This window comes from Gopherus flavomarginatus, chromosome 6, assembly GCF_025201925.1.
Source record: "Gopherus flavomarginatus isolate rGopFla2 chromosome 6, rGopFla2.mat.asm, whole genome shotgun sequence".
NCBI classification, from domain to species: domain Eukaryota; kingdom Metazoa; phylum Chordata; order Testudines; family Testudinidae; genus Gopherus; species Gopherus flavomarginatus.
In genome coordinates this window covers 90,618,397-90,640,787 of record NC_066622.1, presented here as the reverse complement: position 1 = coordinate 90,640,787, position 22,391 = coordinate 90,618,397, and positions in this window count along the sequence as shown.

Sequence of the window (22,391 nt, the reverse complement as noted above, 5' to 3'; positions counted from 1 at the left end):
CAAATTGAATGGAGCTGATTTTAGAGATTAGGGATTGATCTCTCAAATTGGGGGTCAGGAAGCGGGAGCGACTCTCTGTGTAAGGCGGGTCTTTAATATGTCCAACTGTGGGAACAGGGAAATGCTTTGTTTGTGGAAAGGACCTTCACTAGCCTCTCCATAAAATACCTATTGGGGGTTTCTAGTGTTGCTAGTTCAATGATACTGTAGAACACCCTGTAAAAAATATTTGCTCCAGTTGTTAGTTTGTAAACACAACTTTGCCAAAAAGTCTAAATTCAATTTGAAATAAAGACAAATATATGCATGTCTGTATTTTATTGTAAAGTACGCTTGAACTTGTTCTTTCAACTTGGACAAAAGTATAAAATGGGAACTTGTCAGATGGTAAAGTAATTTCATTGCAGAGCATCACATGGTTCAATGGGAGAAATTTTTGCAACTGTGGCTTAAAAAACTCACCAACTCTGATTCAGGGCTTCCAGTCTAACTTCTGTCTAACCTAAAAATATGTTTTAGAGTTTGCAGCCAGTGGTAGGAAGATATTCCTCTTTCCTCTGTACTACTAACCGGTCAACCAGTAGAGAAATTTTGGCAGTGTAAACATTACTGCAGTTAAATATGGATTACTCCAGTCCTTGTACATATTCATTAAATGAGAGTCCACAATGATTGTGAATGGGAGAGATTTTCTTTCCTGGATTTAGTTAGACCTGTTCTAGCTTACCTCAAGAAAATGAGGTCAGTAGAACAAAATAGTAAATAGAATTGGAAATAAGAGGCTTCCTACTGACTAACAAACAGTTATGACTCTTCAATCCATGTTAAAAATCCTCCATATGTGTACCAGTTCAATAACAGCAATACAACTATGAATTTTGGAGAATAATTGTATTTCATTTGATTTTTAAAAAGTCTGTTCTTTGGTACTGTGAGGTAAATTTTATCATCATAGTATAATCCTATATTTTCCATTAGGCATATTTCAGACTGATTTGTAAAGCTTTTGTCTCAGAAAAAAAGCCCTTGGCATAAAGCATCTTCTTCAGTTGTGATTTCCTGCATTTACCTCTCATAGTGATTGCAGTTTTGATTCACCCACATCTACTTTAATAATTATTTCTACTCCTCAATGCAGCAGGTTCATATGCAAACTATCAGAGAGGAGGAGTGAGTTCTAAATGTTATTTTTCCATGACTTCAGTATCAACAGAATAAAATGATGAATCCTGTACAGAAGATGCCAAGACTGCTGGGCTGCTCTCCAAACTTCCATTATGCGATCACTTTGTTATATCTGTACAGCACCTGTTGGAGGAGGGGTAATAAATGAATCCTTAGTTTAAGCAATAAGAGTTTACAGAAACAGTCAGCTGAGGACAAGGGAAATTCCCAGACATAGATAAGCCTAGTATCATTAACACAGTGAGAGACTACTCATGGGCAGGAGGAGATATACAAGTAGAATGTCTAAAGGTTTAAAGATGCTTGTCAGGGTGAAGAATTTTTCTTTTACTATGTAATTGTGATAGTATTGCTGGCACTTCTTGTGGACGGAACCCACAGTCTGTCACCTCACACCTAATCAGTCTCACTGCCTTCCTCAAGTCAGAAGATGAGGTAATCTTCTCTATGATCAAGAAGAATAAGTAACGGAGAAGATATTTTGATTTGATTAGGAGGCCAGCTGTGATCTTGATCAGGGCTATTTTGCCAGCTGGGTGGTAACCAAGGAGAAAGTTGGAGGAGGCATGATCAAGGCAGCATGAGTAGATTTTGTGGTCTAGGGTACTTGAGAGAAAGAGGAGAAAACAAAGGGTGGCGATTAGAAAGGTAAAAGGGATTGAGGGGAGGTGTTTAATATGAGGATACAAGAGCATTCTAGAAGACAGAGAAGCGATTAAGAGGTGTTGAGGATAGTAGGCAAGAAGGAGGCTAAGCTAAAGGAGACATGAAAGAATGGGGTCAAGGGAACAGGTTAAGGTGCTAAAAAGAGATAGTTGAAAGAGGAAGACCTCTGAATAGGAGAGGTATGAAGGATGAGAGGGAGGAATTTGGTTCCTTTCTCCCCATCTTCTTCCTCCAATTAGATAGGCAGGAGGAGAATCTTTGCTGGATTTTGTCTAATTTAACTTCTGCAAAAGTAGATGAAATTCTCCTCTAAATGGTGAGAAAGGGGGCAGAGGAAGGTGGAAGAGTTAAAAAGACGTAATTGAAGAGGGAGAGTTGGGCAGGTGTTGGTAGTGTCAGAGTTAATTAGTAGGGAGGAATAAAGCTGTTCAGAAGGAAATAAGGCAGAGCCGAGAGACATGATGGAAGTGAACAGAGTCACATGACTTTCTCCAGAGGTGCTGTGGGTCTGACTGGAGGTAACAGATGTTTGGGATGGACAGTATGGAGGGTGAGAGGAGAGTGATAGAGTGAAGAGTAAAGGGGATGATTAGGAGTTAAATAGTTAAAAGGAGGGACTTTGGCTTTGACCTAACTGAATGAGGGTAGACGGAGAGAGAGCTGAGAGCAACTGGTAATTGGAAAGCTTCAGAAACTGGGGATCCCTTATGAAGCATGGTAGGATGGATGAGTTGTGCTGAAGGGAAGTTGGTCTGAGAGATCTTAATGTTGTTCCGAGAGATCTGAAGTGAGGGAGTTGGTCATAAGTTGGAGGCTGAAAGTAGAGGCAAGAAGAAACAGAAGTGTCAATGTAGAAACTGATCACCTAATATAATGGTTGGAGATTGTGGTAAGGGGGAAAGAGAGACAAACAGAAATCAGGAAAAGGATGAGGAGTTAGGAGTGCAGGTGACACATAACACACAGTTGAAGGGAAAGTGGGGAGAAGAGTCAGATGGAATTTCCTTCAAAGCGGGAGTGAGGGAAGGAATTGGCCAGTGGGAAAGAGGAACAGACCAACACTGTCACTATGAGCATCAGCCTGTGCAAAGCTAGAGGAGAGGCCTTGGAAGGCAAGGATATTGATAGATCGAGAGTGAGAGAGATTTCTACATATTGTGTTGCATTCTACCAATGTTGCAAAGATGATTATTGTGCATTCTTAGTTGTGTATTCCAAGTTTAGTCACAGTCCATTAGATGGAAGCTATTAATATATTAACACTCCTTTTCTTTAGCAGCTATTCTGTATAGTCATTGAGTTTAGTTATTTGATTAAGTAAATAATTTAAATATTACAATTTGATATCACAGTCTGTATTAGTCTGTGTCTGGTTATCATGGAAGTTGTCCTCATTATTTTTCTTGTTAAATTACTATAATTGTATAGCTCCATCCAGTTAGGCATAATGCAGACATATCTTATTCTTGCACTAGTGTTTTAAAAATGTGCACGTGTAACTTACTGCTTGGTTCTCTGCATATGTCTGTGTACATTCCAATTTCTAATCTTTAAACATACATTTGATGTGCAAAGATAAAATTTTTTGCTCTACATATGTTTTTTAATCCATTGTGTAGTTAAATTAATTAATAAAAGGAAACCCAAAGGATTTAAAAACTACTTTGGCTCCAAAAGTTCACGCACCTTTATCTGGTTCTTCCTTTTCTCTTGTGATAATGAATGGGACATGGTAATGCCAGGATACAAAATATATAGGAACGACAGAATTGGTCACACTGGTATTGGATTAGCACTATATGTGAAAGAAAGCATAGAAGCAAATGCAGTAAAAATATTAAATGAATCAAATTGTACCTTATGGATAAAAATTCAATTCTTGAATAATAAGACTATAGCAGTTGGAATATACTACTGACCATCTTAACAGGATGGTGATGGTGATATGCTCAGAGCGATTAGAGAGTCTACTAAAAACAACATACTGAATAGTACGAGGGGATTTCAACTATCCCCATATTGACTGGGTATATGTCACCAGAGGACAAGGATTCAGAGAGAAAATTTCTAGGCACCATTAGTGACTGCTTCTTAGAGGAGCTAATCGTGGAACCCACAAGGGGAGAGGCAATTCTTGATTTCAGGGATCTGAACTGCACCTGAAAACCAGTTCAGAGAGGCTTTCGACTGAACTGGAACCGAACCCAAACTCTAAAAATCTCTGTTGCGTTAAACCTCAACTGGAAGCAAACTCAAAAACACAAAACCTGGTAATTGGTTCAAAATAACAGGTTCAATAATCAGGCACTGAGAGAGGATCTTTTGGGGATGCCGAGGAATGGTCTCTCTCTGCTCCAACCCTACAGAGATAGAGGGACAGAGACTACTCTTCCTGGGAAACCACTGGAGGAGATGAGAAGAGGGGGAGAAAGGGGTTCTGCGATTGGTAGTTCTTCAGTCTGTTATGCCCAGGTAGAGGACTGCCCATGGAGGAGAACTACATCTCCCAGAAGTCTTCTCTCCCCTCTTCCTCTGGTTCCTCTTCCCACTTCCTGCTATGCAAGTCAGCGCAGAAAGGGCATTTTCTGGGCTGAAATTCATTTTATCACCTCATTAGTCAAATATGACTGATAGAGGTCTGGAGGATGTTGTGTTAGTGCATGCAAATACCTTGATTTAAAAATAAATAATTTTTCTACAGGGAAAGAAATACTTATACTTGTATTTTTTTGCTTGGAGCTACAATGCGAGCATAGGTGTGTGTGACATTAATCTGCAAGAAATATATCTGAGCTGGTTAAAACAGGTTCAAAGTGGTTAAATTGGTTACAAACCATGATTCTAAGTTAGTGTCTGAACCAGAACTGAAAGTTAGGAAATAATGATAAACCAGAACGGAAGCAAAATTCTTAACAATTCAACTGCACACTAAGTGACGCACAGGATCTGGTCCATGAGGTAAATATAATTAAACTGCTCAGTAATAGTGACCATAATGTCGTTAAATTTAACATCGTTGTGGGGGGGGGCAGGGGAGGGAGTGGAAATACCAAAGAAATGCACCACAGTAGCATTTATCTTGAACAAGGGCAACCAGGGAAAAATGAGAAAGCTAGTTAAACAGAAATTGAAGGGAATAGTCACAAAGGTGAAATGCCTGTAATTTGCATGGAAACTTTTAAAAAATACCATAATAGAGGCTCAAACTATATGTATATCCCAATTAAAAAAAAAACAGTAAGAGGATAAAAAAAATGCCACCCTGCCTAAACAGCAAAGTAGAAGAGGCGATTCGAGACAAAAAGACATCCTTTAAAAACTGGATGTCAAATCCTACTGAGGAAAATAGAAAGGAGCATAAACTCTGGTGAGGCAAGTGTAAAAAATATAATCAGGCAGGCCAAAGAAGAATTTGAAGGGCAACTAACAAAAGGCGCACAAACTATAACAGCAAAAAAATATTTAAGTAAGTTAGAAGCTGGAAGCCTGCCAAACAATCAGTGGGGCCACTGGTCGATCAAGGAGTCAAAAAAGCATTCAAGAAAGAGAAGGCCATTGCGGAGAAGCTAAATGAATTCCTTGCATCAGTCTTCCTTGCAGATGATAGATGGGAGATTCTTATACCCAAGCCATTCTTTTATGGTAACAAATCTGAGGAACTGTCCTTGATTGGGATGTAAGTATAGGTGGCTTTGGAACAAATTGATAAATTGAACAGTAATAAGTCATCATAACAAGGTGGTATTCACCCAAGAGTTGTGAAGGAATTCCAAATAGGAAATTATAGTACTACTAACTGTGGTCTGCAACTTATTGCTTAAATCAGGCTCTGTACCAGATAACTGACAGATAGCTAATGAGTGGTTTGAGCACTGGCCTGCTAAACCTAGGTTTGTGAGGTCAATCCTTGAGGGGGCCATTTAGGGATCTGGGGAAAAAGTCTGTCTGGGGATTGGTTCTGCTTTGAGCAAGGGTTGGACTAGATGACCTCCTGAGGTCCCTTCCAACCCTGATATCCTATGACTAATAATGCTGATTTTAAAAAAAGAAAAGGCTCCAGAAGCAATCTTGACAATTATAGGCTGATAAGCCTAACTTCAGTGCCAGGCAAACAGGTTGAAACTATAGTAACGAACAGAATTATCAGACACATAAATGAACACAATATGTTAGGGAAGAGTTTACGCAGCTTTTGTAAAGGGAAATCATGCCTCACTAATCTATTAGAATTCTTTGAGGGTATCAACAAGCATGTTGACAAGAGTGATCCAGTGGATGTAGTGTACTTGGACTTTCAGAAAGCGTTTGACAAGATTCCACACCAAAGGCTCTGAAGCAAAGTAAGGAGTCATGGAATATGAGGGAAGGCCCTCTTATAGAACAATAACAGATCAAAAGATAGGAAAGAAAGGGTAGGAATAAATGGTCAGTTTCACCAGGGAGCATAAATAGTGAAGTGACCCACAGATCTGTACTGGGACCAGTTCTGTTCAACATGTTCATAAATGATCTGCAAAAAAGGGGTAAACAATGAGATACCAAAGTTTGCAGATCATACTGAATTACTCAAGATAGTTAAGTCCAAAGCTGATTGCAAAGAGTTAAAGAGATCTCACAAAACTGGGTGACTGCATAACAAAATGGCAGATAAAATTTAATACTGATAAGTTTAAAGCAATGCGCATTGGAAAACATAATCCCATCTGTACACACACAATGATGGGATCTAAATTAGCTACCACTTAAGAAAGATCTTGGAGTCATTGTGGCTAGGTCTCTGAAAACATCTGCTCAATGTGAAGCAACAGCCAAAAAAGCTAACAGAATGTTAGGAGCCATTAGGAAATGGATGGATAATAAGACAATAAATACAACAATGCCACTATATAAATCCATGATATGCCCATACTTTGAATACTATATTCAGTTCTGGTCTCCCTATCTCAACAAAAATTATTAGAATTGGAAAAGGTACAGAGAAGGGCAATATTAGGGGTATGGAACAGCTTCTGTATGAGGAAAGCTTGAAAAGACTGGGACTTTTCAGCTTTTAAAAGAGATGACTATGGGGAAATATGACAGAGGTCTATAAAATCATGAATGGTGTGGAGAAAGTGAATAAGGAAGTGTTGTTTACCCGTTCACATAAAACAAGAACCAGAGATCATCCAATGGAATGAATAGGCAGTAGATTTAAAACAAACAAAAAGAGACTTATTACTTTACATAATGGGCCATGAACCTGTGGAACTTGTTGCCAGGAATGTGAAGATCAAAAGTGTAACTGAGTTCAAAAAAGAATTGAATAAGTTAATGGGGGATAGGTTCATCAATGATCATTAGAAAACATGTTGAGGGACGCAACCCCATTCTCTGGGTGTCACTAAACCTCCAGCTGCCAGAAATGAACAGGTCAACAGCAGATGTATCACTTGATAATTGCCCTGATCTTTTCTTTCTCTCTGAAGCATCAGGCATTGGCTGCTGTTGGAAGCAGGATACTGGGCTAGATGGACCATTATTCTGACCTAGTATGGCCATTCTTATATGTGTTCTGTATAGAGGACAAAGATTTTTTCACTCAGACTTTTCCCTATGAAAGGGAAAAAATTCTTTATCATCTAAATAGGTTTAAATTCAATCTCAGAAACAGGTAGCTCTAAAAACCTTCTCTGTCTTATGAAAAGAACAGCTTGATCACTCTGCAAGAGCAGAAAAATAGGTTGGCCGCCATGAGACTTAATGGGTGAAGTGTAATAGAATAGGTGACTTAAATGTGAAACTATATATTCAAAATTATTTCTACAGTAATTCCCCATCCATGCTTTGTGCTTAGTGTGAGAAAATTAATCAACAGTTTCACTTACAAGCACCAGTAATAAATGGGGACTGTCCCCTCATTCATATTAGAATCTGTACAACAGATTCTAATATGAATGAACAAATTAATGCACAGGTAAGATTTTTGCAGATTTAAATTGAATGGTAACATGGATTGAGGCCACCTGACTGAACAATGGTCCTGCCCAGAACAGATACACTAGTGTTGTAATATGCATATGGCAACATAAAACTGGAACTAAACCCAAAGCCTGTTTTGAAGTAGCTTTTTTTTTTTAATATATTCAGTTTAGCAATAATGTTGTTGACATGGAACATCTAGTACGTGCCTTAGGGATTAATAATCAACTGGGATTAATCAGCTCATCCAGTTGGCAGTTAATCCCTAGGAAATGCCCTTCTTAATTATACTATATCTAACTTAATAGTCACTTTCATTTGCTTGCATGACGTGATAATGAAAGTTAAACTGCTTTAGTGTCTGTCACAATTATATAAACAAATTGAAAACTGACATAATTCTGAGAAACAAAGCTGTATACAGTTTTTGAAATGTGAATGTTATTAATGCATCTTATGGAATACCATTCTTCTAATGCCTTCCATTACCGGCACAAGTAATATCATTACTGTTAAAGGACTTTGTGATGATCTCCCTCGCAGCAAGGGAGATGCATTGCAAGACTTTACATTCTGCCAAGTAAGTAATGTGGAAACTGCACATTGGATAATATGTAAGGATATGCCTTGAGAAAAAGCTAGAAGGCATGATTGCTGAGCTGGAAAGATGTCCATATTAACTGAAATGTTAGTCCATTTGGTGCAAGAAAATACCAAGAAACTGTGAACTGCATGTATTTCTTTTCTGACAATAACCCAGGGATCCTAACTAGGATTAAATAAGTAGCCAACTGCAGGATAAATAATAAAATAAATGTTTATATATATATATTTTGACTTGAGGTCTAGGTTAAAGTTAATAGTTTGTCTTTGTCCTAACCATAACCTTAGTTTAAACAAAATTTTGTTTTAAAAACAGTGTGTTGAAGTTGCTAATTTTTTGCCTATCTATATCCTTTTTGGCAAGAACAAAGCTCCTATTTGGAGATAGAATGTTTTTCTTCCTTCCCTCTTCCCCTCTCCCAGCCATTCCTCCTGGGGATATTGCCAAAAAGACAGTGCAGTCCAAAAATGTGCACAAAAATCAGGATTAGGAGGCTTGAGTTTTAAACATTTGCTTGCTTTGTCTTATTTAAATGATCCAAATTCCAGCACCAATGGTACATTTAGGTCCTTTTTATGTCCTACAGCTTCAGATGGTGGGAGAGGGGCGACGAGGGAGTTTTAGAGCTATGTCAGTTTTTACCCATTCTCAAGAGATACCTAATTTCCTTAACATTTAAAGCTATAGGACAGCAGTGCAATACTAGAGGAAACAGTACTTAACACTTCAGATTGATGGAATTTATTTTTGATATGCAAAGTTAAATTCTAAAGAGAAGATGCTTATAAAACCAATAGCAGTGGATGAATGTGACAGGGCAATTTCCTGCAATGTCCTTGAAAAACTTTACTTAAACTTAATTCAATATCTTTAGAGTCTATTGTATTGAATGCCAAGTTTTATGTATTATTATTGGATTGGAAGAAACTTCTCTAGGGGGAGACATGGCCAGTGTAAACTTTGAGAACTGTTATGAGTTTCAAAGGACTATTTTAAACAAGGTGCAGACAAGAAGGAATTTCTGGGACAAAGAAAAGCTAGGTGGGTTTCCTAGAAAATACTTGGAGGAGGAGGTGCATGCAAACTCCTGCCTCTGGACTCAACCTTTTGAAGCTACACCCTGAGCAGAGAATCATTGTCTGCCGATTATATAATTCCCAGAATCTAAAGCTTAAAGGCCCCAGCTGCATAAAGGAGACACTAATTTATTCATAGGTATGCTTGTTTTGAGCAGAGGCTGTTATGAACTTGTAATCACAGAAAAACTGCTTTGTGGAGTTTGAAGGATCAATCACGTACCAGAGCCCTTGTTGGAGTCAGGCTGATCTCTGGTAAGCTTATTACCATGCAAGTAGGTTCCATTATTGTTTTAAATATGTTTTTTCTGTAATGCTTTCACCTAAGAGTAAATGTGGTTGCTTAGAAAAGGCCATGCGATAACTTATAACTGGGCAATTACACTGTAGCCTCTGGAGAGAAAGTGAAGTGCCGACACTGGCTGTTTAGGCCATCTGGTTTGCTGGGGATATCAATCGAGGCAGGGAATTGTTCAACCTGGAAAAACTAGTCAGGAGGAAGTGTGTCCCGGGTTTCTACTCAAGAGAGGTAATGGGTGAAGAACCGGTAACCTAGAATGAATGTCTTTGAGGGGTTGCACTGAATTGTCACAACCAGAGTATAAATTTCAATTACAGTAAGATTGGGAGTCCCAAAATTTAATCTTTTTAGTTGTCTTTGGTTTGCAAAAGTGAATACAGCTTTGTTTTATTCTAAACCAAACATTTCAATGATTTTTTTTTCCTTCAGTGCCTGCCGGTACTATGGCATCCCTGAGTTTTTGTTTACTAACAAGTTTGTACATGTAATAGAAGGAAGCAGATTAATTTTGAACTGTAAGTTGGTTGTTATAAGCACTAAGAACAGATGATAACTTGAAACATTTTGGATACCTTGAGAGCGTTCTAGCAATAACTAACGTGATTGCAATGTGATACTTTATACGTACAGGGTTTTAGAGTCTCTCCAGTGCTATTTTACTTTTGTTTACCTAAAAATCTCCTTAAAGGGAGACCAGTAACTTAGATACACGTTGATCTAAAATATTTTAACCTATTACTATTGCGGATAATACCTAAGATGACTATAACTGTAGACAGGTCCTAAGAGAGTTGTTGCCGATTAACGCTGTGTGTGAACACCATTATTCCAGAACAAGCGTGATCACGCATAGAGTTAATCAGGAACAAATCCATATGTAGAAAAGCCCAGGTAGATCTGTGCCTCAATCTTAAAACAGTAGGTGATGCATATTAGAGAGAACATATGCAGACAATCTTTGTTGCCACCTCTGACTTTCTTCCCAACTGACTCATTTCACAATAACTGGAGAAAAAAAGAGTGTTTGTAGTTAGTGACCAGACAGCAAGTGTGAAAAATCGGGACCAGGGGTAGAGGTGTTAATAGCAACCTATATAAGAGAGAGACCCAAAAATCCAGACTGTCGCTCTAAAATCGGGAGATCTGGTCACCTTATTTGTAGTAGCCAGAATTCATCAGCTACTCCAATATGATTCTGCATGTCTTGAGTCAGCTGCAGGAACAATATTTTATCAAGGCCTCAGTGTTTTACTCCTTTCCCTGGAATAGTCCAATCATGCAGGCATCAGGAAGATAAGCAGATTCTAGATCTTCTGAAGAGGGAGGTGTCCTCTGATTTAAGGGAAACTGTTGAAGGAGGCAACAGCTTGTGATAGTTGATGACAGTCTAAAAGGAGCAATTATAAGCTCAGGAAAGATGGCTGCAAAGAAATTAGAGTATAACTTTTTTTTTTCAGATCAAATCAGATTGACTAGTCCCTTTAAGCTTCAAAGACCACATCAAAATGAGGGTAATGATACTGGAGTTGAACCCAATTACCATATTGACTGAATAAAGAAATAGTCTTATCAAAAGAACATCTTTTTTTGCACAAAGCCAAATGTACACCAATGCATTCTTTTCGATGAATGCTTGATAAAGGAATATATATGAGTTATGGCTGAGATTTTTAAAAATGCAGGAGGAAGTTAGGCACCCAGGTGCCATTGATATTCAGTGGGAATTGAGTACTTTCAAAAGCACAAGCTTCAGTAAAATAAAGGGTAAAATACAGTTTTTTAAAATGAGAAACAAATATGCCTGTCAGATAAGATTGTTGCAACTGATACAGATTGAGAAAGAGAGAGTGCTTCTGAGGTATGTCTACACAGCAAAGTAAAACCTACTGCTGGCCAGGCCAGCTGACTAGGGCTTAGGCTGCGGGGCTGTTTCATTGCTGTGTAGACTTCTGGGCACAGGCTGGAGGCTGGGCTCTGGGATGCTGTGGGCAGTCATGTCTAGTGGTTGGAACCTACATTCTTAGCCAGAAATGAGGCCCAGGGTCAGAGCCAGAGGCCAGAGCCAAGGGTCAGAAGTCAGGAATTGCAGCTGAGGGTCAGAATATGATCAGATACCAGAGATGAAGTCAGAAATCAGAGCCAGTGGAAACTAGAGTGAGGCAAGGCAGGAGCAGGGCAGGAATGAGGCAGGCATAAGGCTGGGAATGAGCAGGCGGAGAAGCTGTCACAACTGTGGGCGAATGCTTTGAGCAGCTGCTGAACTGCTGCTGCTGCTGCTGGACTTAAAGCTGGTCTGATGACTCTTCCTACCAATCAGACTGTGTGGTCAGTCTGGCAGCCTACTACAGTCCAGCTTCACTCATTAGGTTACGTGGAGGCTGGCTAGACTGGCTCTGCTGAAGGCTCTGATTCCCAACAGTACCGGGAAAACGTGTTAGACCCTGCCCCCCATGAGGTGGCTCCTGCATCCCATCTGTAAGTGAATGGGAATGCTGTTTAGCTCAAAGTTGTTTTATTTGTTTGAGTTAGCATGAGATTCTCTTAGCTTTCCCCAGGCCAGGTCAAGAGGGAGTCTTAGATGGAGTCAGAATGACACAATAAAGACAGTCAATACAGTGATTGTATTTATTTAATAGAATCACTGAAATATATGACTGAAGGGGACCTCAATTGGTTGTCTACTCCAGTCTATTGCTCTTACATTCCAGATTCTACTAATTCTAGTTTTGTGTCTGTCTCAGTTTTGGACGTTTGTGTGGTCAGTTCAATAAACAGGTTGTCAATAGGAACGTCAAGAATCTCCTCTTCCATCCCAAATAGTATAACTCTCTCCTCCCAAATTATCTGCTTTCATTCAGCATGATTGAACAGAAATACTTAAGAATTCCAGCACAGTGGATCTATACAAGAAAACAAAACAGAACAAAATTACATGCAAGAAAACTAATTATGCTTTTTTTGTGATAGTTCACAGTAGTGGAAATATTACGGGTTTCCAAAATTTATGTTGGGATCTGGGTGTGCAAATTCTCAGTTCACCCCTTTCTTCATATTTTCCATATGATTTTAACAAGGATTGATTTTTATTTGAATGGGAAGAGACATTTTTGATTCTCATAATTCATATTGTGAATTCTGGGAAAGGGCACTTTGAATCCCTTCAGTTATGTTTAGTTTTACTTTATTTCATGTTAGGTTATGCTTCCAGTTGCTATGGAAGCCAAATGTGAGAGTTCATGAATTAGTTATTTGAATTATAAAGTCTTGTATGCCCCTTTTATTAGGAACTGATATTTCTGCTTTTTGAAGAAACTGTTCTGTTTTACCATTAATCCAGAGACTGTCTCTTTTGCTGTGCTCAGTGTTAAAAAGATTACATGAAGAATTCTGCAATATGTGAGCTAGTTTCTTAAGAAAATTTGAACCCATTTCAGTATTGAAACCCATACACACCGTGGATATGACTTAGAATGAGAGTAATTTGCTGATATCCTTTTTCCGGGTGCTTGTCATGATCTTCAATATTTCTGTTCAGGTGGCTATTCTGAGAATTTGCCAGTTTTTGTGGGGTTATTTTTAACTAAGTTTAAAAATTGTTTTTTGTTTTTATTGTAATGAACATCACTTGCAATGTAGCTTCATGGATGAAGAAATGCTTTGCAATCTATACCCCAAGCCTTAAAAACAAGAAAACCAAATTCACAGGAATGTGATTTTACATTTATTTTCGATTTATTTTCTTAAACCCTTCACAGTCAGTTTAGAGATGTGAGGAGATACGTTTATATGTCTATATATAGTTATAGGCCAGTACACTATGGTAAATCTTCATAAGCTGTTTGATTCAAATCTTCTAAAATAAATACATGAAAGACTTGTAGATGAAAGATGTTACTCTTGACTTTTATGTTAGTTGTTTTCATAACTTCAGATAACAGTCAACATTTCTGCTGGGTAGGTGCTAATGCATTGCAACTTAAAAGCAATTCTGGCAGGCTTAATTCTTTAATTGTTGTTACACAGGAAGTGCTTGATGGCAGAAGCAGTAAATATAGATTCTTTTGAGTTATATGATCGGGAGAAGATAGAAAGTGATAGCACTTTTCATAAAGTGTACCCAACTTTGTAGAGATTTTTCTCCATTTTTAGCAATTCAGTCAGATGTTGCTGATTGTTACTTGATTTAAAAAAAACTTAAATATTCAGTAAAGATACTTCTTCCTTGAGTGTTTGTTCACGTCTGTTCCACATTAAGTGTGCGTGCGCCGTGTGCATGGACATCGGAAACTTTTTCCCTTATTGGCCGCCGTTGGGTCAGCTGGGGAGCCCCCTAGAGTGGTGCCTCCATGCTGGTGGTGCATATATACCCCTGCCGACCTGACCCCGGTTCAGTTCCTTACCCTCCGTGGCGGTGTTTGAACAACTCTCTCTCTCTCTCTCTCTCACTTGCAAGTGATCCCTTAGCACAGTTGTAGCAGTTATCAGTAGTTAGCACTTCTTAGTAGTTAGATAGTTAAGCCTCTTTTGTTAAAGGTGTCTGGAAGTTGCTTCCAGCACCAGCCCCGGGCTGTGGGCCATGCCACAGGCCCAGGGGTTTAAGGCTTGTGCCATGTGCCGCAAGCCTATGACGATCAGTGATCCCCACGACTTGTGTCTCCGTTGTTTGGGGGAATCGCACCAGACTGAGCGCTGCAAGGTCTGTAAGGCTTTCAAGCCCAGGACAGAGAAAGAAAGGGACTTTCGCCTCAAGCAGCTGCTCATGGAGGCCACACTGTAACCTTTGGCCTCGGACCGTCCAGCTTCAGTGCCGGTGTCCTCGGTGCGGAGTGCCCCAGTGTCAGTCTGGGATCTGGCACCGATGGGGCACCATAATCCTCCGGCACCGAGGCAGCAGGACAGGCCCCGGCACCGTTCGACCTCTCTGGCACGGTCAAAGGGGCAGCCAAAAGGCAATAGAGGGCACTCCCCACATAAGAAGATGGCGCCTTCCAAAGGGCCGGGCACCCAGAGGGGCAGTGTGGCCCCAGGACATTCACCGGCACTGGTGGTTCCGGCAATGCAAGGCTCGTTGAGCCTGGGCTAAGTGGTTTAAGTGCCAATGAAGGGCTGGAGGAGATCCTAGAACAGCCCTCCACGCTAGACACCTTTGAGGTGGCAAAGGACCTCATCAAGCAGTCGGCGGCAAGCCCCGTCCCTGGCAAGGAGAAGCCTCCGGTACCATCACCAAGGGTGCCATCCAGAGGGAAGCTGGCAATGGTGCGCTGCTCGAGGTCACCGCCCTGGCACCGCTCCCGGTGCCGGTCCCGGTCAAGCTCAGCCTCTGTGGACTCTCAGATGCTCTGGACCCAGTCGGACTTGGTGGCACCGGAGCTGAGACAGCATGCGGCATCTGCCTTATTGGTGTACCTCTCCCCAATGCCGTCGCTAGGCCGTCACTGAAGGGACTTAAGGCCAAGGTCACCAGCCCTGGGCAGAAGGCACCGATCCTGGTCCGGAGAGCATCGGTACCAATCCCAGTTGGTGAGGAGCCGTTCTCCAGCCTCCTGACAACACCGAACCACGGCACTGCCTTGGCCATTGAGGTCAGCATCCTTGGAGTCCGAGGTCAACTCAGTCCGCTCCAGTTACATATGCAGGGCGCCAGTGGGCATGGAGCCCCAGACTGCATGGCAACCCCAATGGGGACCGCCAGGACAATGGCCCTTTTGGACCCTGTGGGCCTATCATCAACAGCAGGGGACCGCCACCAGAGCTTCGAGGTCTGGCTATTCGGTGCATTGGTCCTGGTCCCCGCGCAGGCACCCCTCGACAACTAAGGAGGGCATGGTGTCCAGGCCACGGAATGCTTCTCTAGAGCACTGGCGAGTGGAAGTGGCGCCAAGCCCCGTGCCGTCCCGGGAACAATCAACCCTGCAGGACCCGGATGCACCCCCTGCCTACGAGGAGGAGCAAGAAGGGCAGGTGGAGGAGGCACAGCAGCTGCTCACCTTCTCATCATCCTCAGACAAGGTTGTGGCGGGCACTGCACTGTTGGGGCCACCTCTGATCGACCACAGAGCGCACGAGGAGCTGCTCTGCAGGGCTGCCCAGAACTTAGACCTACAGGTGGAGGAGGCGATTGAGCAGAAAGATCCTATGGTGGACATCCCAAGCCCTGAGGGTCCGTCCAGAATTGCACTTCCCCTCATAAAGACTGTCCAGACCACTTACAAGATGGCATCTGGCGTGCTGACGGCCAAATGGGTAGAGAGGAAGTACTTTGCCCCTTCCAAGGGCTACGAGTTCCTCTTTTGTCATCCAGCCCCCTGTTCTCTGGTCATGTCAGCCATTTATGAATGGGAGCGTCATGATCAGCAAGCCCCATCCCCCAAGACCAAGGAGGCTGAACGTTTGGACCTCTTTGGAAGGAAGGTCTGCTGCTCTGGAGGCAGCCAGTTATGGATTTCAAACCAGCAGGCGATCCTGAACACGCACAATTTTAACTCCTGGGTGGCAGTTTCAAAATTTAAGGACTGCTTGCCCCAGGGCTCTCAGCCTGAGTTTATGGCCCTCATAGAAGAGAGAGAGGCAGTAGCCAAGACCTCTTTACAGGCCTCTCTGGACTTGGCAGACACAGCAGCCAGAATGATTGCCTCGGGTGTGGTGATGCAGTGCTCGGCAGAACAACACGCCTAACCAGAGCCAGGGCCAGAGTAAGCCCCAGCCTGGCAATAAGCAGGGGTTTTGAAGGTGTGCTCGAGGACAGCGTACCAACCCAGGTCCCAGATCCTTCCTCATGTTTCTTGAATCAGTTGTCCCACTTTTACCATGCGTGGTCCTATATAACATTGGACCATTGAATCTTACAAATGGTACAAGTGGGATACATGCTGCAGTTCTCCTCCTTCCCTCCTACCCACTCCCCTTCCCCGTCCCTCTTCAGGGACCCCTCTCCTGAGCAATTCCTTATGCAGGAGGTTCAGTTGCTCCTTGAGGCTGATGTGGTGGAGGAATTCCCTCGGGAACTAAGGGGAACTGTGTGTGCATGTGTATAACTGAAAGAGAGATCCCTTAAATCTATAGTCTATTTTCAGAACTTGTTTGTTGAAGTGTTGAGCTGTTTCTTTGATGGTGATGATAATGGTGGTAAATTTATAATCCATAGAAAATCTATTAAAAAATCCAAAATACTCTTCAATGTATTGTTCCCCAGCAAGGGGAAATTGAGCTAGAAAGAGAAGTAAAGTAATATGGGGAAAAATAAGGTTGTGTTTAAAAAATAAAACAAAAAATCTCAAATGTGACTTGTCCACTTAAGGTAGGACAAAAAGTAATGGGCTTAACCTGCAGCAAGAGATATTTAGATTAGATATTAGGTAAAACTTTCTAACTATAAGAATAGGTGAGCACCGGAATTGGCTTCCAGGGAAGATTATGGACTCCCCATCACTGAAGGTTTTTAAGAACAGGTTGGACACACCATCAGGAAGAGTCTAGGTTTACTTCCTGTGTCAGCGCAGGAAGCTGGACTAGATAACTCCTTGAGGTCCCTTTTAATAGAGCCCTGCACAGACAGGAATTTTTATCCACATATGCAGATATCTGTGGATATAAATCGGTATCCGCAGAACCGCAGGGCTCTCCTAGGAACTGCATCAGTGAAGGAAGCAGAACGTGGGGTCACTGCTCGCAGGAGCCAGCGCCTTGCACTGGCAGCTCCTCCAGTGCGGTTGTACCGTCCCCAACCCTGCCCATTGAGGCAGGCACCAGGCTCACTGACGGCTGTCTCTGCTTGCGCTCTTGTGTTCAAGTGGCACACATACCCGCAGACAGGAGGCGCAGACAGCTGTGTGGAAGGTGTGGGGTAGGGTGGGGCTGGAGGTGGTACAGCCGCACCAGAGGAGCTGCCAGGGCAGGGTGTGGCTCCTAGGAGCAGCAGCCCCACATTCTGCTCCTTTCGCCACTGCCGTTCCTGGGAGAGCCCTGCAGGTACTGATTTATATCTGCATCCACAGATATAAATTTGTGTCCACACAAGGCTCTATCTTTTAGCCTTACATTTCTATGAGTTTATAAAACATGCACCCAAATAATAGAGTGCACAAAAAACGAAGGCAAAATTCAACTAGGTCTACTCTTAAAACTTTCACCAGTATAGGAATGTCACCTAAGGGTTTGATTTTTATTATTATTATTTATTGTTATTTTATTTATTATTGACACTTTGATGCTGGCAGAAACCCTATTGTAGTGACTCATACTGCCAAAAAAGTCATTTTGCTGACATAGCTTATTTTGTTCAAGGAACTAGTATAAATTATACCTTTGCTGGTATAGGCTACATGTTGTCAATATGTTACATAGTGAAAACTGATATCTGACCCATTCTGCTCCCTTCGCACTCCTCAGTCCCATGCTGGGAATTGCCACCGGCCGGCATAGAGCTGGCAAGCAGGCCTCCAAACCCTCCTTGCTCCAGTTCCTGGTACTGGAGGCATGTTCAAGATGGGAAGAGCTGTACTGAGGAATGGGTCGGAGGAGTGTCCAGAGCTTGAGGCAAATCCCAGCGGCCATACAGTCCCAAGTAGAACATAGCCAGCTCACCAATTTACAGCACCTCCCAGATAGCTTTAAACTGTAACTAGCTCTCTGCTGGCACCTCCTGGGCATAATGCAGAGTCTGGCCCCCAGTATAGTGATTAGAGGTATGTCTACACTATGGGATTATTCCGATTTTTACATAAACTGGTTTTGTAAAACAGATTGTATAAAGTCGAATGCACACGGCCAGACTAAGCACATTAATTTGGTGGTGTGCGTCCATGGTCCGAAGCTAGTGTCGATTTCCGGAGCGTTGCACTGCGGGTAGCTATCCTGTAGCTATCCCATAGTTCCCGCAGTCTACCCTGCCCATTGGAATTCTAGGTTGAGATCCCAATGCAAAAACAGTGTCGCAGGTGATTCTGGGTAAATGTCGTCACTCAATCATTCCTTCGTGAAAGCACTGGCAGACAATCATTTCACACCCTTTTTCCCTGGATTGCCCTGGCAGACGCCATAGCATGGCAACCATGGAGCCTGTTTTGCCTTTTGTCACTGTTACCGTATGTACACTGGATGCTGCTGACAGACGTGGTACTGCAGTGCTACGCAGCAGCATTCATTTGCCTTTGCAAGGTAGCAGAGACATTTACCATCTCTATTGCACTGTCTGCCATGCCATTGTAAATTGGTGATGAGATGACGGTTTTCAGTCATTCTGTACCATCTCCTGCTGTCATGGGTGCTCCTGGCTGGCCTCGCTGAGGTTGGCCGGGGGCGCATGGACAAAAATGGGAATGACTCCCCGGGTCATTCCCTTCTTTATGTTTTGTCAAAAAATAGAGTCAGTCCTGCCTAGAATATGAGGCAAGTGTACTAGAGAACCAGAGAGCACAGCCGCTCCGTATCAGAGCCCCAGATATCCCGCAGAAATGATGAGCTGCATGCCATTTTAGGGGGTGCCCCTGCAACAATCCCACCCATTGCTTCCCTACTCCCCCAACCCTCCTGGACTACCATGGCAGTGTCCCCCCATTTGTGTGATGAAGTAATGAAGAATACAGGAATAAGAAACACTGACTTTTTAGTGAGATAAAATGAGGGGGAGGAAGCCTCCAGCTGCTATGATAGTCCAGGCAGGACATTAAAGGGTGGCGGGGGGGAGGAGCCCAGCCTCCCGCTGCTATGATAGTCCAGGCAGTACAGAATCTTTTCTTTAGACATGGAAGGGGGGGTGGGCTGATTGAGCTCAGCCTCCAGTTGCTATGATGAGGACAGTTACCAGCCGTTCTGTACCATCTGCTGGGAATGACCGGGAATCATTCCCATTTTTACCCAGGTGCCCCCGGCCGAGCTCACTGAGGCCAGCCAGGAGCACTCACGGGCTGATGATCACGATGGATAGCAGTCACATTGTACCATCTGCCACTGGGAAGGGGATGCTGGTGTTCAGCACTGCAGCACCCCGTCTACCAGCAACATGCAGTAGACATAGGGTGACATTGAAAAAAGGTGAGAAACATCTTTTTCCCTTTTCTTTCAGGTGGGGGAAGGGTGTAAATTGACAACATACACCCTGAAACACCCGGGAAAATGTTTTTGACCCTTCAGGCATTGGGAGGTCAACCAAGAATTCAAATGCTTTTCGGAGACTGCGGGGACTGTGGGATAGCTGGAGTCCTCAGTCTTCCCTTCCTCCCTCCATGAGCGTCCATTTGATACTTTGGCTTTCCGTTACGCTTGTCACACAGCACTGTGCTGTGGCCTCTGTCTATCATAGCCTGGAGATTTTTTCAAATGCTTTGTCATTTCATCTTCTGTAACGGAGCTGTGATAGAACAGATTTGTCTCCCCATACTGCGATCAGATCCAGTATCTCCCGTACGGTCCATGCTGGAGCTCTTCTTGGATTTGGGACTGCATCACCACCCATGCTGATCAACGCTCCACACTCCTGGGCAACAGGAAATGAAATTCAAAAGTTCGTGGGGCTTTTCCTGTCTACCTGGCCAGTGCATCCGAGTTCAGATTGCTTTCCAGAGCGGTCACAATGGTGCACTGTGGGATACCGCCCGTAGGCCAATACTGTCGATTTGCGGCCACACTAACCCTAATCCAACATGGCAATACCAATTTCAGCACTATTCCTCTCGTCGGGGAGGAGTACAGAAATCGGTTTAAAGAGCCCTTTATATCGATATAAAGGGCCTCGTTGTGTGGACAGGTGCAGGGTTAAATCGGTTTAACGCTGCTAAATTCGGTTTAAACGCATAGTGTAGACCAGGCCTAGCTTAACCATGGAAGTAGGCCAATTGAACATCCAACCCTTGAAATGGACATTTTCAATTTTATTCTTGCCCTCTGCAAACAACACCCCCCCACCACCAAAACCCTTGCTGTATATCGCTATTATCTCCTGGGGCTTATCCAGTAGTTATGGACCACTGCAAACATATATGTAGAAACATGGTATAATGTAAAAGCATATTAAAGCTGAGATGGCCCGTGAAACTGCTCTGGTTGACCACAGACCTGATAACTGGTTGGCCCTGACTTCAGATCTTAACTTCATGATGTTATGCTTCTTATGTATATTTTGCCACTCTGGAGACTTGTCTGAGGAGAAAAGTGCTCTTTTTAGTTTTAAACACTTTCACTGATAACTATATTTAGATCCTGAATTTGGGTTTTTGAGAAACAAGTGCATGCAGTCCAAAGCCACTGTTATCATTGGTCTTTGACTGTAAGCTCTTCGGGGCATGAGGCATCATTGTTCTATGTTTGTACGGCATCCAGCACAATGGAATCCTGGTAATTTAAAAAAATAATTCAGCGCATTTGGAACATAATCCTTCAAGTTGTTGAACATTTCCTGTAAGGTGCTGTACTCCGATAGACTGAATGGTTCCCACAGGACTTGAGGGTGCTCAGCAACTTGCATAATAAGGACCTGAAAGCACCAATAAAGTTCAGTTAACCTCCACTATATTTAATGATCATTGAAATAGATTCATGACTAGGTGTCATAAACAGATAGCTAAGGGTTAATGTCTCTTTCACCTGAAGCACCTGACCAGAGGACCAATCAGAAAACCGGATTTTTTCAACTCTGGGTGGAGGGAAGTTTGTGTCTGAGTCTTTTGTCTGTCTGCCTGCTTTCTCTGAGCTTTGGAGAAGTAGTTTCTACTTTCTAGTCTTCTGCTTCTAAGTGTAAGGACAAAGAGATCAGATAGTAAGTTCTATGGTTTCTTTTCTTTGGTATTTGCATGAATATAAGTGCTGGAGTGCTTTGATTTGTATTCTTTTTGAATAAGGCTGTTTATTCAATATTCTTTTAAGCAATTGACCCTGTATTGTGTCATCTTAATACAGAGAGACCATTTGTATGTATTTTTCTTTCTTTTTATATAAAGCTTTCTTTTAAGACCTGTTGGAGTTTTTCTTTACTTCAGGGAAATTGAGTCTGTACTCACCAGGGAATTGGTGGGAGGAAGAAATCAGGGGAGATCTGTGTGTTGGATTTGCTAGCCTGATTTTGCATTCCCTCTGGGGGAATAGGAAAGTGCTTTTGGTTTCCAGGATTGGGAATGGAGAGGGGGAGTCACTCTGTGTAGTTTCACAGAGCTTGTGTCTGTGTATCTCTCCAGGAGCACCTGGAGGGGGGAAGGGAAAAAGGATTATTTCCCTTTGGTGTGAGACTCAAGGGATTTGGGTCTTGGGGTCCCCAGGGAAGGTTTTTCAGAGGGACCAGAGTGCCCCAAAACACTCTAATTTTTTGGGTGGTGGCAGCAAGTACCAGGTCCAAGCTGGTAACTAAGCTTGGAGGTTTTCATGCTAACCCCCATATTTTGGACGCTAAGGTCCAAATCTGGGACTAAGGTTATGACATGGTGTAGCAGTGGTGGGATATAGACAGAATCCAGAAGCCAGTAGGAATATTATATTTTTCTTTTCTCTGCTAAGGGCTTTTTAGCAGAGAGAAACAGTTTGGTTTTAAAAGGGAACCAGAGAGAATTTTTTTTTTCTGCTCTCTCTGGCAGTTTGTGGCTTGCATGTTAAGCAAGAAATCATTAAGGTG